Source organism: Phaenicophaeus curvirostris, chromosome 13 (genome assembly GCF_032191515.1).
Source record: "Phaenicophaeus curvirostris isolate KB17595 chromosome 13, BPBGC_Pcur_1.0, whole genome shotgun sequence".
Lineage (NCBI taxonomy): Eukaryota > Metazoa > Chordata > Aves > Cuculiformes > Cuculidae > Phaenicophaeus > Phaenicophaeus curvirostris.
Window position 1 is genome coordinate 7,019,851 of NC_091404.1, and position 15,518 is coordinate 7,035,368.

The following is a 15,518-nucleotide window of genomic DNA, read 5'->3' on the forward strand; positions in this document are numbered from 1 at the left end:
GACGATTCATTACTGTCAGATTGATTAATTTACACTGATTAGAAAATTTCTCTTTCAGCTCTTCCTGTTAAAAGTTTTTAAGGCCAATATGCCCCGTGCACCACTTCATTTTGCTCAGTGTTCCCTGTAAGTCTCCAAGGTGCAATACAACACCGGAGAAAAGTAACCAGATGAGTCCTGGTGCAGAAAATAAGAGAGCACTTAGCAAGGTACTCCACCTGCACTAAGATGGCCCAGATCTCAGTATTTATTCCTAAACAATCCACGCCATTTCTAGCACGCTATTTACTGTATAGACAACCATTCTTGCAAGTTTCCATGCGTAACTCCCTAAGGAAAAGTTAGAATGACAAAATTTTGAAGCTTAAGTCAGAACTGCTGAGGCCTCTCTTTAAAGGGATGGGTAATGTGGAAACATACCCAATCCAATTTGCAAAGACACATATTCATCAATTCATGAACGTTAAAGTTCTAAACTACCTGAAGAAAAGAATATTTAACAATCTCTTCAAAAGAAAAACAAGCAATAGAAAATTTGGGTAGTAAAAGCTACAACTTCATAGCTTTCTACAAAAACTGACACACAAAAAGGGGCATTCTTATTAATTATAAATATTTGGGTTTAACCTGTATGCTGATTTTCCAGACACTGCCGCAACAAAATACTTCCATGCAATACACAAGTCATTTACAGCTTACCAAGAGCATAGACAAACCCCAAAGTAATAGTAAATTTTCAAAGCAGAATACAGAACCCTAGTGAAAATGTACACAGCTACTTTGGGTTTGGTACTGTGAGAACTTTAGTGTAGTCAAAACACTAACAGCTTAATGAATTTGTCATACCAGTTACAAATAAGTACCAGTTACCTGAAAACTACTACCTGTAATGCCAGAAAAGAGACATGGAAAGCCTTAATATCTTCTCAGTACTGGTATACAGCAAGTAAAGTAAAACTCAATTTAAAACTACATTTTAAGATGAATGACAGTTCTTAAGAAGCAAGTTCAGAATGAACAAGCATCACTTATTATGAACACGCTATGGCTTCCCAGACTGGAAAGAAATAAACCCTAATACAACACAAACAAAAACTAGCACAGAGAAGCTTGAAGCACCACACGCAAAATGAACGAAATGCCATTCTTTCCAGCAGTCAGCATCCTACAACTCATGGACCTCCTGAGGAGTAGTACTATACTCTATTCATAACTTTTCTCTACACTGAACTAAGCCAGAAGGTAGACTGACAAAAACAGTATGTTAATAAGATGATAAAGATTGTTCTTAACTACACTAGTTACAGCATTTCATTCTTTTGATATCGAAAAAAGTAGGGGTCATAACTGGCTGTTACTGATTTATACTGACAGAAATTGGGCTCAAATGTTAAATAAAGATTAGTTAATATTTGCAGAAGACTGTGAACACACAAAATGCTATGTAAGTAGCAAGTATTAAGTCTTCCCACACACTCATTTTGGCATGCCTCCAAGCAGGGAAGTCCCACAGAAACATTTCAACAGCAGTAAAGAGAAACTGAGAGCGCTCAGGCAATTATGGCTATATTCACAACAGTCCTCCAAAAGAGCACCTGCAAAACTGGGAAGAACAAATGCCCACTAGCTGTGCTCGCCACCTTCTACAAATTTCACACAAAAAAAAATACCTCCCATTCCAACATGGCTTATATGAATGGATGCTGAACAACCTAAATCTCGACAGCCCTCTGTACAACGTAACATGATCTGCGGAACACCAAAAATTTTGCATGTGTTGCTTTCCCATTGTCTAATGTTTCTGACCAGACCACAGCTTCGTAAAACAAGATCACAGCCTACGGTGTAACTGTCAGTTTGATTATTCGGATAGAAGCTTGTTTTCGACAAATCATAGCTTCTGCCTAAGCAGACCAGTTTCCCCAGATTTAAATTCTAAAATGGTGAGAAACTAAGCACCGAATCACTATGCCATAGTTTCTTATCGATCAACAGTAAAGCTCTTCCTAAACACCTCAAGAAGAAAGCTGGCATCTTCTTAGCTAGTTGAAAAAAAGGTATTCAGAGGATCCCACGTTGTAAAAAAACACTCTGCAAGTTTTCTTCCAAGACTGGAAGAAAACAAAACGCTCTGAACTGACCCTAAAGTGAGGTAGGAAGGAGAAACAGGCATTGTGTCCCAGAACTAATGGTTCTCTTTCTCAGTATCTCTGAAGGACAATATTAATATTTTATGAGATTAAGAAAGTGTAAAGTCTGGTTCAATTACCAAGTACTCCCAGAGGTGAGACCTGTAGCCTCAGCACACCCTGAGAAACTCAGAAGCTGAAAGGGAGACAAGTTGGGAGGGATGGGACATAAGATCATTGCATAGGATGTCCCATATTCTGTAGAAAGGACGAAGACAGACCTCACGTACAGAACTGGCACTACAGCTTCCACAAACCACGGAAAACTCAAGAGTGCAAAGGCTTATAATAAGATCTTACCACAACAGGCTGGTAAGCATCCAACTGAAGGAGGAGGTCTAGCAGGGTTTTGACAACAGCATCTGATTAACCATGCTGAGGCTGGAAGAAAATCCTGAGGGGAGGGAGCTCTTCTATAACCATTCCCAGATCTTCTCTTACCCCTAGCCACCTCATTCCAAGTAACACCTGCACAACCCCTAACCAGTGCATAGACTGAAACCAAGGGAAAACGTACATGACCTTCATGCCTACATAAATTAATGCAAATCAACAGCAGTCCTGAATTTCCTTGCAGAGTTCTAATTGATCTATGACAGATTATGCAACCTTTCAGGAAAAAAAAGTAAAACTCACATCACTGCAAAGATGAGTGGATTACTTTTCAAACTGCCGTATCATCCAGTTTTTAAGAGTAAAATCACGTAGAAAAGTAACACATGACAGCAAGAGTAAAGTTCTATTTTCCTGGTCCTACAGTTGTGGAAAACATTGCCACTTCAGCTGGACCACACAACTGATGCAACACTTAAAACTACTGAAGGAGGCAAACCTTCTCATTTCTACATTCTTACCAGCCAAAAGCTCCTGTATTCTTTCCCATGGAGAAATAGCATTCATTTGACTCCACAGATATTTAATGCACAGAAAACTACTCTTCTTCACAGTTTAGCTCCTCAGTGCAATTCACCTATGGGGCTCAAATGGACAGAAAGCACAGGCTGAAGGCAAACCACAGAAGTATGTGGCCAGACCACAAACAGGACCACCCCCTTCAGCAGCAGTGAGCCACTGAACTGGCCTAGCAAAAGGGGAACGAACCTCTTCGGTAGCTTGAAGGGAACAAGTATGGAAGGAAGAACACTATGAAAGAGGGAGGAAACTCTGCATGTAGAGTTCCATTCAAAAATTATTTCCAGTTACCCAGCTGCTCAATTCCATTCTTTCACACCAGATAAGTAACCAGCCACTCAATCGACTACCCTCATGGTAAAGAAAGAACTTTGCTTTCAACGGATTGCCAGCTTGATTTCTCTCTTCCAGGTACCCCCCCAAAAAAGGATTTAATGTTTAATTTTTTAATTCCTAACTTGATCAAGTATTTAAGACAACCATTCCACACCTGACAGGACAATGCACTCCAAAACTAAGATTTACATAAAAGCAGTTATTTATACTGGATGTTCCCAATAATTCAGTGCAAACATACTCCACAATAGAAACAAAAAAAGTGACAGTGATGCAGACATGGAATATACTTTTGAAATGGTTCTAGTAAGCACCAACATATTCCTACACTCACCTGTCTCTCCCATCTTCCTTGGTATGCATTCCTTCATCCTGGTAATCCCAGAGCACCTTCTAGAATGCTTAATTCCTTATATACTGTCAAATAGTCCTTACTGCAAAGGAATTGAAAACTTGCAGTAGTTTCTTAAAACCTCAAGCTACTAGGAACATGGACTCAATCTGGCACCCAAGAACTGTCAGGATTTTTCCACGTTCTCTTCACTTGAGATACATAAAGACTAAGCCCAAGTCTATGCAAGAATGCATAAATCCTGTCTGTAAACAACACTCCCCTAACCAGTTCTGAATCCAAGGTATGCATTTAACATATCGTTTATGTCCCCTTGGCACAAAAAGGGGAAAAAAAGATAATTTAGTTTTACAGGGGCTGTTACCACGTTTGGCATAAGCATAAAGAACCCTAACGCCTGACCAACAGCATACAAGGAACATGGCTTCTTTTACTTTCTTCAAGTGTTACTGAACAGAGTTTCTAAAAATGTTTTTGACCTTTTATATCGTACTGATGTATACAACCTGTGTCTTGCCACCTTTGAAAATTCTTGCTCAGCAGCGACTACTGCTCTGAGGCACAAATATACTCTCAGAAGTACACAACTTCATTAACTTTCATAAAACCATTACATTGCTGAATAGAAACTGAGCAGTATAACCAGAAAGATAATGCAATGCAGCAAGAGAAATAAAACGCCTAAAGGCTGATTTTTCTGATTATTTTTCAACTGTAAAGCCACAGGTCTTCTGGTTTACAAAATCTGTTCTATTTCACAGTAGAGCAGTAATGCAGTATGCAGACTTTGATACATAACCACTACTTTTTAGTTCATGAACATCTTGAAAATTAAAACAAATGCCACTATAAATACATTGGTTTTGAAAATACAGCTTACCAAAGTCAAATGGAAGCCCACTTAATAAAACAATAGCAGCTTGAACATGGAACATTTAAGACAAATGTAATCCAGCAGCACATGAGAAAAAAACCCAAATGCTTTCCATAATCATTTAAGTACCTGCCTTAACAAACCATTTCTACATTTGGTAAATCAATATGCAAGAGCCAGTTTCACCTTTTTTTTGGCCAACTGTTTACCAGGCAAGTAATGACAGAGCTATACCAGAGATGCGATAGATAACTGTGCAGCTTTCCTTTCTGGTTACCATAGTTTCAACTGAACTGTAGATTTCTAGAAAAAATACTTATGAGAAGGAATAAAAATATCACCGCTTAAATATGAAAACTGTGAGAACAATCATTTTGATCGGTGCATGGATGACACTTAAGCAAACAGGTAAATGCTCAGGAAAGAAGTTTTATTTACAAGCCCTTGTCATAGACTCAGTAATGAAGCTTTAACATGGACAACAGGAGAACAAACACAGCAAACCCGACCAGAGGAGAGAGGAAAGAAGGCACCAAAAAAAAAAAAATTCTGCAGCCATTCACTTCTCTCTCTTCAATAATTCCCAATAAAAATCACAATCAGCTCCAAACCAGGTCATTAGCTTCCCAGGCATCTATCATCAAGAATACGTTCCAATCATATACCTGGGGCTGGAAGGGCATGAATCTTCGTAGGGATTTAAGATGACTTCAGTACCCAAAATAAAAAAAAAAAAAACAAAACCTTCCAATAAAAAGATCATACCAAGTTGCCAGAGAGGTTGTAGGAACGCCATACTGAGATACATAAAACTTGACTGGACAAACTCCTGAGTAACCTGGTCTAACTGGACAAGCTGTAAGGAGGAGGCTGGACCAGACCTCCAGAGGGCCTTCTCCCCCGATACGATCCTGTGACACAGAACACAATTTTCTCATTGCGGCACCACTTCTGGGAAGCAACTGCCCATTCATAAAGCAAACGTAAATTTTATGTGGAGTTCAAAGCAAGTACTTTGGATATAGTTTTCAAATAGACACATAAGGCAATGATCAAAAAAACCCCCAGAGTACATAGAAGCACTCCAAACTGGAACTTTCCTATAAGGATATCATTCCCATCCCAAAAGACCATTAGAACAATAAAATCTGAAAAATACTTATGTCATGGATCTTAAATTATTAATACTACAGTTCTTCCTTTTCAATTACATTTAAATTGTATTCTTTATCCTAAACCATGATACAATAGTCCACGTAAATTTTAATTCCTATTTTCCTGCCACAAACATAGCACTGCCATATGTTGACTGCAGCCACCAGTGATTATTGTTTTGAAAAAAGTCACTATCAAGTTTCCAGTCTTCTCCCTTGAAAAAAACAACATAATTAATCAAGTCTCTGTTTCCAAGAAGATCAGAATTGAAATGAAAAATATTGCCAGTGGTCAGGATGCACCGCTTATTAACCAAATTAAATTAGTCAGAAACTATATCCACAACTATAAAAAAAAAAATCTTATTCTAGGACTCATGTCATATAAAATCACCTTCAAATTAAAAGTGACACCTCAAATGCATGCTACGTGAATTACAACACTGTGTTACTATCTTTTATGATTTGCACTGGGTTTTTTAGTAACTTCAGTTATCTGTATTTTCCATTGCCCACAGTACAATAATAAAAGTAACATAAAAAATATCGCATCTTCAATATTCACACCCCTACTCTACACAAAATCTCCCAATACTGAACACTCCCTGCTTCAAGATTACACTCTGGCAAATAAAATCAGCCATTTACATTACTTGTATATTATCTGCTTATTAAGGTTTGACATGTTCCCAATTTCCAGAGCTGGACCATCTTAAGGGACGAACTGGGAATTTTACCTAAATTAACAACAGGTAATTGCATGAAAGACAGAAACGCCATATCTTGAACAGGTTAATTTTTTTGCAAATTAAGTAAAAGTTGATGTTTTTTTCCCCCAGATGAGATACCGTGAGGAAAATATTATTTCATAAAACTTAGGATGAAATCCTACCTTAAGTAAAAAAAAAAAAAAATATCAGCCATAACCAAGAACTACAACATAACCTCCATATCAAAAATATCCATCTCCTTCTAAGCAGGCCACATGTATCAAGCCATAGAAAAAGAAATGCAATTAGGCCCTTTTTGTATGTGACATGCACTACATCACATCTCCTCAGGAAGCATCACACTGAGAAGCATGTACAGTAAATGACGCCTGTCACTCAGTGGAGGCAGGGAACAACTGGGGAAGAGAGGAATGCAGGGGAAGCCTGCAGGTTAGGTCAGTTGTCCTGCAGATCTCCCAAAGCTCACCAGCCAGAAGTTGAGCATCATTTCACCAAACCTGGACAGCAACTCAAAGCTAATTTTGGAATGCAATCTCAACTAAACAAAGCACACATTCCTACAGTCTGTTGTTTCTTTTTTAAATGGCATGTAGTTTCAGAAACATTTTGTGTTTTCTGAAATGTCAATTTATTTTCATGACTCTGCTAATAGAACACCCTGAAGTTTGGACTCCAGCTACACTACTTATCAATCAAGACCACTGCAGCCATAAGTATTACACAGCAGCATGCACCACCTGAAACCAATTTCGAAGTATAAGCAGAAGTCATGGGCTTGCCCTATGAACCCTAAAACAATGGGAACAAATGCAAAATTACTTTTTGCTCTAGGAGCTGCACAGAAGTACTAACAAAAAAACTGCTGTGGAAAACAAATACTGTCCCACTGACTTCGTCTCACATGCAGTTCCTCACTCTAATCCAACAACTCACCTTTGCTGAAATAAAAGCATAAAAAGGTAAAATGCATAAAAGGTTGTGCAAGGGCAGAACTAATAAACCAACAGATTCAGAGCCATAAAAAAAATCAACATTCATCTACCAAAAAAAAAAAAAAGAAAAAAAAAGCCCCAAACAACACAGACACTCAACTCTAGATAGTTGCTTTTGGGCAAGCATCATGGTTAACTTTGCAATCACAGATCACAATCTACCTCCCAATATATGCCAATCTTCTCACATCTACTCACTCTTCTGATTATATGCTTCTTCAAAAATAAGCCCTCCGGAGGGGGAAGTTACAGGTTACACAGTTACACAATCAAAAAACGTACATAACAGACATCAATAAAGTACATACCTGAACATAAAGTGTGTACTCGGATAAAGAAGTTGGATGACAGCTAACTTAATTTCCCTCTGAAGTCACAGTAAGAGAGAACTGCATACAAATGCAGTCCTACGTGCCCTTTATTTCTCACTCAAACTGGGATGAAAAAGTTCAAAACCAGACTATGCCTGGGTTCCTCCACTCGACTATGTCCCTGGTAAAGGCTAAAAAAGAGCTGTCAAATGGAAGTCAAGGGGTTACCTTGGGGGATCGGAGTTTCCCACATCCCTACCTCCAAAACTGGGGGCCAGGTCTCTCCTCAGATCTGATCAGCTGAGGGAAAAAGTTAAAGAGATGAAAGAAATCTCTCGTTTTCCTTCTTTCCTACCCAGTATCTCATAGATCTGGTATTTTCTTAATAGTACAAGACTTGGAGCTACTACTGTACAAGTGAAAGAGGATACTGTGAAATACGGCTACGACAACCCATTCAAGGTAGGGCTCTGATCTAGATCCTGACCATCAAACTGAGATGATTAAAAAAAAAAAAAAACCAAAAAAAACCAACTTCACCACTTCACCAAATTCTTACTTATGGACAACAACATGAGAAAGCTTCAATTCTAATTGAAACAATAAACAATTAGAAGAAGATTTTTATTTCCAACTCCAGTAACAGAAGTTTTCACTATACCACTCATAAATACATATCAGACATAGCTAAAAGTCACATCAGATTTCAAAGGCTTACCCTTAAATCGCAAAGATACACAACTTTCGGAAAGCAGATATCTTCCTAATACAAAAGCCAACTGAAGTCACCAGACTCATCTCCAAACATGAACTCTGCTCACAAAGCGGTGGAAGAGTTTAACCGGTTTACTCCAGAAAGCAGTCTCCTAGAAAAAACCACAATGCTAATGCAACAGCTTCAGCTGTGCTGCTGCAACACCACAAACATTACCAAAAGTCTCCGGCACTCACTGCTCCTGTTGCCCAGCCTGCACCCTCCCGGCCAACAGCACCCCCTGGGGACAGGGGTGGCCCCTGCAGCACCACAACCTGAGGCCACAGACAACCACCACTGACTCGGCATAACCAGCTGCTGCTCCAGGAGGAGCCCAAACCCCAGCTGACTGTGGCAAGTGACTTGGCACACTAGAAACTCCTGCCTGGCAGGAATTAATCCAATATCTTAACCAAGACGTTTAATCTTCACGTAGCTCCATTTAGTCCCACCTCTGTCTGTAGCCAAAGAGACAGAAGAGTTAGGAGGCAGGAAGAAGAGATCAAACTGTGGGACTAGGAGGGATAGTGGCAGAAGAGCTTTGGGACCATAAAGAACTGCCATTTTTACTTACCTTTGGACTCCAAAAGCAGAAGTTATCTAAAACGCCGGATAGCATTGAATCTAAACCAGTGCAATAGGCTTACATGTCATCATGTACATGTTCTTGATGCACAAGGAAATGAGCTATTTCCATGCCTCCATAAGCCTCCTGTTTTTCAACCTTAAAACTCCAACTCCCTGCTTATCCCAGTTTCCCAAGAACTAAATTATCGTTTCATTCTCTTCCCTTCTTCATCAATGATCCCCACGCGAGGAAGCTGAAGTTTTCAGTACGGGGAGGTTTAAGTGATACTGAGAAAGCACGCTGAGCTTTTTTAAGAATATTAAACTGATATGTTGATGGCTGCTATCAATCACTTCTTTCTATTACAAGACAATTACTGAAGCAGATGAAGCTCTTGGAAATTCTAGCATTTAGCTGACAGAGATAAAATCTACAACACATTCTTTTCCAGTATGTTTTCTTACTTACACGCACAACACATCACACCACTAAAACCCAAGAGCACCATTCTGCACACTCACAACATTCTCCTAAGTTACTAAATTAATCAAAGAAATGGTCACACTCTACACAGAGATCACACAGTTCTCATTTGACAAAACACAGCATTCCAGTAACAAAACCAAGAGGCATTAAGTAACCAGCAGAAATATTTGCTTTTGGGGATTCAATCAGTAAACATAAGCAAAGTGTATGTTTTACAGAAACCTTAAACAACCCATTTATGCCAGCACATAAGCTCCAGGAAACCTAATCTCTCCTATAATATTTGCCTGCAGTAAAACACCCAAGAGAGTAGCACCACAAATAATGACAAATGAGGACTCTCAAATCACTCTAAATTTGAGCCATAAGTGACAAAGAGTGATCTAATTAAAAAAAGTTCATAATGCTCTGATGCGCTAACATTATTTCACAATGTGACTAAGTCTAATGTAGTTGCTCCCATCAGCAAGAGCACGCACTCTCAATGGTTTGTGCCCACAGCTATTTCCTACAGGAGTCTGTAGTAACATGCAATATTCAGGAGACACTGTCTGCGTTACATTTTTTAAAAAAATAATTCAGTTGCTGTTGATAAGTCACACTGAAACAAACAACTAAAGAGAGCATTTAACTGACAATTCTGTTTATGCTCCTTCCAAGTGAAAATTCTTTAATTCCACACATTTACGCCTTTGAAGACTTCAACACATAAAGCTGGAATGCGATATGTTTGTGGAATCCAAGTTAAACTAATGGCCAGCTTGCTGAATACCCCTGTTTTAAAAACAGAACACCCAGCAAGCAGCACAAAACATTTTAAATCCCAATGTCTTATGAAGTCACGAACCCACACATTTTTTGTCATTTCACAGAACACAGTTTTTTAAAAATATATTTGAATATCGCAGCATCATTATTTTGAGCCAACTTACTCAAACCAATAATTTCAGCTTTTGGTTACAAAACATCAAGACTCTATGACTAAAAGAAAAAAATTGTACATAAAATGTAACTAGCCTACTTAAATACAGGTTTAACAAATTTTTACACTGACCATTTACTTTACTCAGTAGTCTCTTCCTGCAACTGTAAATGGATGAAAAACCTCCAAAAACTTAACTCTGGCCCAAGCACATAACTGGGAAGATACCTGAGCACTAGGAAGTTTCACAGGAATATTAAAAGTCTCTCCCATCCCCTAGTTCCATGACTGTTTTTGTTTGTTTGAATTTAAGCTTACACAATATCCAACCTTAAGTTGACCACAGCTAACTTCATACAAAAGGCAGATACAGAAACTGATGGATTTCTCTCACAGGTTGCATAAAATCAACCTATATGCAACACAGTAAGATGCCACTGGTTTTGCTAAGGTAGCACACTAGCCGCATCAGTTGCATACCAAGGTATATGTTAGATCTGGGAATTAATTCATATTTTTCTCCTTTCTATAACTCTGGACCTGTCTCAGTCTTGGCTGAATTACTCAGACCAGCAGTGGGGATTCCACTCCATTCAGCTCCAGCGCCACCAGCATGGTGGCTGCCTTCTCCTTGTTATCATGGTTACAAAGTGGAAAAAAAACCAAACCAAAACAAAACCAACAGTAGAGCACCCCACAACAGACCTGTGACTCTGCGATTGCGACTGACCACCATTGAGATTTACCTGGAAAACTAAAAGTCGGGGATAATGAGCAAGTAATACTAAAAAGCCACAGAAGAATGTCTGTCAGTTACACAATCCCTCGTGGTATTTTTTTACCTGCACATGACCAATCAGCCTACCCACTGGCGTTTTGTAAGTCTGGAGAGTTCAATACCAGATAAACACTGCAGGAATAATAATGTAGGAATAGACAATGGATACAGAGAAAAGACGCTACAGAAAGGGGGAAAAGTTGTTTTAAACGGCCAAGCATTACCAACAAGAAAAATCATCGATCACAAACGGAGGCTGAATTGCCAAGAGTTAGCAGCGAGACCTACGCTCGGGAACCCCTTAGCATGAGAAAGGCTGTTGCCGGTTACAGAATGACCCGAGTTGGAAGGGACCCACGAGGACCACCGAGCCCAACTCCTGCCCCCACGCAGGACGATACAAAACCAGCCGTAAAGGGCCCGTTCCGCGCGGTGACCTTGGCGCCGCCGCCGGCGCTCGGGGCGGCCAATGGGCGGCGGCGGCCCGAGCAGGCCGGGCCCGGCGCGGGGCCGCCCGTGACGCACTTGGGGAACGCGAGCCCCGCCATGGCGCCGCGCCGGCGCCGCCGCCCCGAGCACCGCGGCCTGGAGGGGAGACCCGGCACCGGCCGCCCCCCGCAACTCCGGCCACGCAAACTTCGCGTTAACTCCCGGCGCCGCATCCCGTGGGGGGGCGCGGGCGGCGAGCGCCGCGTAAGAAATAAACAAACAAACAAACAAAAAAACCAAAAAAAAAGACCAAACAAAACAGCTGAGCGTCTCTGCTCCGCGCGGAGGACAAAAGCCGGGGGCGGTAGGTCCCGGGCTTCTAGGGGACCGAGGAATCGCACCGGGCAGGCGGCGAGAGGCGGCGGGGCCGGCGCGCACGGCCGGGATAGAAGCGGGACGCCCCGGAGCCAGGGCCCGGTCGCCGCTCCCGGCCCCGCCAGGGTCCCCTCGCCACGGCCGGGGCTGGGACAGAGCCAGGGCCCACTCCTCGCTCGCTCCCGGCCCCGCCAGGCCCCTCCCTACGGCCTGGGAGAAATGCAGGACGCCCCAAAAACAGGGACGCCCGAAAGCCAGGGCCTGCTCCTCGCCCCCTGCCCCTCCAGGTCCCTCGCCACGGCTACAACTGTGTGGGGCTTGTTGTTTGTTTGTCGCTGTTGTTTAAACCCCGTGTAGAGAAAATAAGCGCCGAGAAAAGAGAAACACCAGGAAAGCTCTCGCTTCCTACCTGGGCAGGGTTCAGCTCAGTTCAGTGCGTGCCGAGGAGGAGGGGGCAGAGAAGCGCTATATAAAACAAAAGTGGCGCCAAAACCCCCCAGCGAGGAGCTTTCTTCCTCCTCCTCCCCCTGCCCCCTCCCCCAGCAGGGCCGCCGAGAGCCCGGCGGGGCTCCTGCAACACGCGGCTCCCGGCACCGGGCGGCCCCGCGCAACTTGGCAAAGGCCCCTTCCTTACAAAAAACAAACAGGGAAAGGCGCACGGAAGCTGCCACAACTCTTCCTGTGCGCGGGCAGCGCCGGGGAGATCCCCCCCGAGGCACCCGGGGGGAGGAAAACTCACCCCACAAAGCCCTGCCCAGAGCTGGGCGCCGGGCCGGGGGCTGCCCGGGGGAGGCAGCCGGTCGGTCCCCTCGTCCTCACCGGGGCAGGGGGGGCAGCGGGTCGGTCCCCACCGGAGCAGAGGGGTTCGGTAGCTTCCCGGGGGAAGGCAGAGGGTCGGTCCTTTCGTCCTTATCGGGACAAGGGAGGCGCGGGTCGGTCCCCAAGTCCCCACCGGAGCAGGGGGGTCCCGCAGGGAGAGACAGCGGGTCAGTCCCCTCGTTCTAACTGGGACAGGGGGAGGCGAAGGTCGGTCCTCACGTCCCCACCGGGACAAGAGAACATAGGCAGTCGGTTCCCCACGTCCCCACTGGGGCAGGGGGAGACAGAGGGTTGGTTTCCCGAGTCCCCCACCGTGAGCGGGGAACCCTCTGTCGCCGGCCAAGCCTCTCCGGGAGGCACCGAATCGATCCCCACGTCCCCACCGGGGCGGCAGAACCCTGGTTAAGGGCCGTCCGGGAGCTTCCCCCCATCGGCGGAGCCGCCTCGGAGTCTCCCCCCCACTGCCCTGCGCAGGGAGGTCTCGCCTGCCTGCCTGCCTGCCGGCGGGAAGCGGGGCCGCTCTGCCCTCTCTGCCTTCCCCACCATTTTCTGCTGCGCGGCGCAGCGCCCTCCTCCGCGGGGCACCGACCCCTTCCCCTCGCCGCGCGGCCTGCCTGCCCTCCCTCTCTCACACACACACAATGCCTAAGCCTCCATCTTGCCGGCAGCCCCCGCTCGGCTCGGGAGAAGGGCGGAGGAGCTGGTTCTCCATTTTAACTCGGATGCGGGCGGGCACCGAGGCTGCTCCGCGCTCCCCCCCCCCCCTCCACCTCGCTCCGCGCTTCCCCCCCCCCCCCGCCAGGCCTGGCGGGGGGGGGGGAAGCGCGGAGCGAGGTGGAGGGGGGGGGGGGAGCGCGAGGGGCCGGAGCGATGTGCCCGCGCGGCCTCCATCTTGTTTCCGCGGCCCCCCCCGGCCCCGCCGCCCCGGCCGCCGCCATCGCCAGTCCCCCCGCCAAACTTCCAGAAGCTTCGCCGCCATTTTCTAACTTACCTTCCCCCAGCGGCGGGCGCAGGCGGCGAGCAGGCCCCGGGCCCGTAGCTCCTTTCCCTTAAGCCCCGCGACGCGGTCGCCGGCCGTCAGGCCCGTCCCGTCCCGGCGCCCGGGCCTCGTCGTTGAGGGGGTTGGGGGTGGTGGAGGGGGGGGGGGTGTTGGGGGGGGCGGTTCGGGAGGGCGAAAGGGAGCGGGCAGGTTGTTTAATTTGGCGGCGGCGCGGGGGATTGTTTGGGGTGTTCGCTGCGCGGCGGCTGCCGAGCTGAGGGGAGGGCCGCGGGCGCCACCTGGCGGGCGAGCGGCGGCGCCCGCTCTCCTGGGCGAGGGGCGACACCTGCCGGGGGGAGCGCGCGGGCGGGCGGCCGCGCGGGGCGGCGTAAACAACGCGCGGCGCGTGCGCGGGGCGGGGCCGCGGGGGCGGGGGGGGGGGGGGGGACCGAGGCGCGAGGGCGGCCGTAAAAGGAGCGGGAGCGGCGGGGGGCGAGGCCTGCGGGGCGGGGAGGGGAGGAGAAGGCCTCGGCCTGGAGGAGCCGGAGCCGGCAAGGCCGCTCCTTCCAAACAAGGCGTCCCGCCTGGCGAAAGCGGTGCGGGTGGCTGCTGGTTTTAGACAAAGAAGCGTGGGAGCCCCCGGGGGGTGTTTGTTTTTCGGGTTGTCCAACCGTCTCTGCGGGTTCTCGCTTGACCCCGAGACAACTGCGTCCTAGGAGACGGTTAAGCACATCGATAAGTTCTTGTAACTCGTGGGAGTTTCTTCTTTCTGGTTATTTATACATGTATAATATATATGACCATATATATTATAAATATGATAATATAAATTATTATAATATACATACGTAATATATACTGTATCATAATATAAATGTGTAATATGCATAGTGCACGTTATGTGCTTATATAATACATAGTTATATATTATATACAAAATATATATAGTCACATGTATTTATGTAATACTTATATATTTATATAATACTTATATATTTATATAGTTTATATTATATATATTATATGAATATATTTCATATATATTTCATATATATTTCATATATATTTCATATGTTATATGAAAATATATTTTATATATGTCTAAGTAATATCTATATGTTTATATTTTTTCAGGTTATTAGGAGCAATGGCTGTAAACTAGGGGAGACAAACGGAGGCTACAAACTGCGGGGAGACCTCATTGCTCTTTACAATTACCTGAAAGGAGGTTGTGGAGAGGAGGGAGCTGGGCTCTTCTCCCGAGTGACAGGGGACAGGACGAGAGGGAATGGCCTCAAGCTCCGCCAGGGGAGGTTCAGACTGGACATCAGAAAAAAAATTTTCACGGAAAGGGTCATTGGGCACTGGCAGAGGCTGCCCAGGGAGGGGGTTGAGTCACCTTCCCTGGAGGTGTTTAAGGCACGGGCGGATGAGGTGCTGGGTGAGGGACATGGTTTAGTGACTGATAGGAATGGTTGGACTCAATGATCCAGTGGGTGTTTTCCAACCTAGTGATTCTGTGATTCTGTAAACTGGAGAGGGGCAATTTAGACTAGA

The 15,518-nt window shown here is 45.1% G+C and overlaps 1 protein-coding gene across 4 annotated transcripts in view; it reads right to left on the reverse strand.

The window, feature by feature from the left end:
- STAG2 (STAG2 cohesin complex component) overlaps positions 1–14,105 on the reverse strand; it is a 76,609-nt gene extending 62,504 nt beyond the window's left edge. For 2 of the 4 annotated variants that reach the window (XM_069868000.1, XM_069867999.1), the window contains exon 1: positions 13,974–14,105. The gene's annotated coding sequence lies outside the window, so the exon portion shown is untranslated. Of the gene's footprint in view, positions 1–12,572; positions 12,699–13,973 lie in introns of those variants that run through there. The other 2 variants (XM_069867997.1, XM_069867998.1) reach the window with 2 other exon arrangements.
- Positions 14,106–15,518: the final 1,413 nt, after the last annotated feature.